Source organism: Euprymna scolopes, chromosome 45 (assembly GCF_053919585.1).
Source record: "Euprymna scolopes isolate OS-2025 chromosome 45, ASM5391958v1, whole genome shotgun sequence".
In the NCBI taxonomy this organism is placed as follows: Eukaryota; Metazoa; Mollusca; class Cephalopoda; order Sepiida; family Sepiolidae; genus Euprymna; species Euprymna scolopes.
This window is the reverse complement of record NC_136526.1, coordinates 31,017,735-31,020,219: the sequence shown is the minus strand read 5'-3', so window position 1 is coordinate 31,020,219 and position 2,485 is coordinate 31,017,735. Positions and strand designations below refer to the sequence as shown.

At 27.1% G+C, this 2,485-nt stretch overlaps 1 long non-coding RNA gene across 1 annotated transcript in view; it reads left to right on the top strand.

Annotated features, from left to right (window-relative positions):
• The first annotated feature begins 760 nt into the window (after positions 1-760).
• LOC145269352 (uncharacterized) overlaps positions 761-2,485 on the top strand; it is a 12,215-nt gene continuing 10,490 nt past the window's right edge. The window contains exon 1 of the long non-coding RNA XR_013865000.1: positions 761-943. This is a non-coding gene — a long non-coding RNA (uncharacterized LOC145269352). The remainder of the gene's footprint in view (positions 944-2,485) is intronic.

The following is a 2,485-nucleotide window of genomic DNA, read 5'->3' as shown; positions in this document are numbered from 1 at the left end:
ATAAAAGGGATATTTTAATCCCCTCCTTTTAAAAAAAAAAAGCAAGAAATGAAAATATTCCCATCTATAAATAAATAAATAAATAAATAAACTTTCCTTGTGGAGAGGGGACTCTACAGTAGCACCCTCCCACACACACACACCAATTGAAACTCGAAAACGAAGCCAAGTTGACTTTTTTCTTTCTTTTTTTTTTTTTTTAAAGACCAGATTAACTTGTTTTACCTGTAAACATTAATAATCAAAATGACGGCAAGAGAATTCTTTACAGAGTCAACATGCTACAAATACTATGATAATTTAACACCAGGAAATTAAGGTCTTAATAAGAACTACTTGTCGGCGACAATTTAAAATGTGAGATTTGGTCAAAACAGACCCGAATACCTATAAAAATCAACTTTTAAACGGTTAATTTGGCAGGCCACAAGCACCTTAATTTAACTTAGAAGTTATAAAAACATATCCTACCCTAACTCTATACGTATGGGCTGCAATGTCCTAAATAAATGAATAAATAACGAAAACCTACAAGGGAAAATGAATGCGAAACGACTATTTAAAATCAAGTCATTGTTTATGAAAAAAATTAAACTCCAAATTTCGTGCTAAAATATCTGCTGTCGCATTAACTAATTTGTAAAAGAATCGTTATAAAAGTTGAAATAAGTCAATATTCTTAATGGTATAAATAAATTGGCGGAAGTGAAAATTGCATTGTGGGAAATAACAATTATTTCATTGTCCGCCATGACACCACTAACCACTGTTTTATGAATGCGTTTTCAGGTCAATCCGTCACTATCGTAAGATCTGCTCGAAATACTGCAGATAAAAATGATAACAAAAAGCCTTTAAAAAATTAATTGTATAATCTTGTTTATTTAATATAATTTTTTTTTTACCATGAAACAATGCAACCACAAAATTACGTCATAAAAATGTAAGTATATTTTTCAAACTAATTTTTTCGACTCATTGTTTTCACAGCATTTTATTTTTTTATTTAACACATTAAATAATTGATTAGAATTGCTGTTTTCCAATATTGGTTTACTTTTTATACTTTTTATAGAGGAAAATATTTTATCGGGAAAACTGGAAAGGATATTTTTTTTAATTATTTAATATTTTAAAACAAAAAGTTTTTTTGTTTAATCATAACTTTAATTCAAAACATCAAATCGAAATGCAATAAATGTTTTTTTTTAATACTTTAAACGTAAACTGGTTACAATTTTTTGAAAAAGTAGACTATTTCGAATCTCGCTATATCCAGCCACTCTGATGAGTCGTAGACGACGAATCACGTGTCAGTGGATAATTACATTTTAAAAATAATATATATATACCGCTCCCCATGTGGGAGTATCAAATTGGTTAAAGGGAAAATTATTCCCGGCTCGCATTTAGGTAAAAATGCGCTTTCGTAAATAATTGAATTCATTCAAAACCGTAAAACCAAAACAAGCAACATTTATATATATATATATATATATATATATATATATATATATATATATATATATATATATATATATATGTGTGTGTGTGTGCGTGTGTGAGTGATATACATGTATATGTGTGTGTGTATAAGTGTATATATGTGTACATAATTATAATTTAAAAAAAATTAAAAAAATATATATATATTTTCAAAAATACATGAAAATAATTGCGTTATCAACAATAAAGCAAAGGAAAGATGGTCTTCTTCTGTCAAGAAGTGACAATAATCACCATGTATGTGTGAAAATGTATGAAAAAAGAATACGAAACTATAAAAGCTTATAACTTTTAATCGTTTTCTATTGGTGACGTGCAGGAATACAAAATAATATTATGAAAAAATTAAACGTTTTTTGCAAGTACATATTTCCGATGTGGAAAATATAACCAAATATTCAGGTACTCTCACTTTATCATGGGATTTCACTAAATAATGAAGACGGTTCAACAATGTCGTTTCGACAAATCTCTCAATGTTGAATGGGGCGGGTAGATCTTTTATATTACTTACACCTAAACAAAATGTCACAAGTCCAGTTCATAAATATGATAGTTCAAAATCATAGTAATTTCAAGCAGGAATTTCTATTATTGACAAAAAAAAAAAAAAAAAAAAAAAAAACAGAAAATGAAAATACACTTAGGTACGTGCAAAATGCTCAATGCCGATGCTCAAACTGAATAAATATTTAGACCTCTCCCTTTACTTAAAAATTCACCAAAAATCAGGAAATTAACCAGTTTTAATGAAATTTTCAGTATTTGTCAAATAATGATCACAGAATATAATGAACACATTATTTTTTATTAAAAACTCAGTGGAAATGTATTATTTTGTTTAAACAAAAAACGCTTTACTGAAGTTATGGTTTTCAGTAGTAAAAAAAAGTGCATGAATTTATGTTTGCTTTTTTTTATGAAAATAAAACATCGTAAATTATAACAATTAAAAAGAAAAATTTATTACATGAACAGT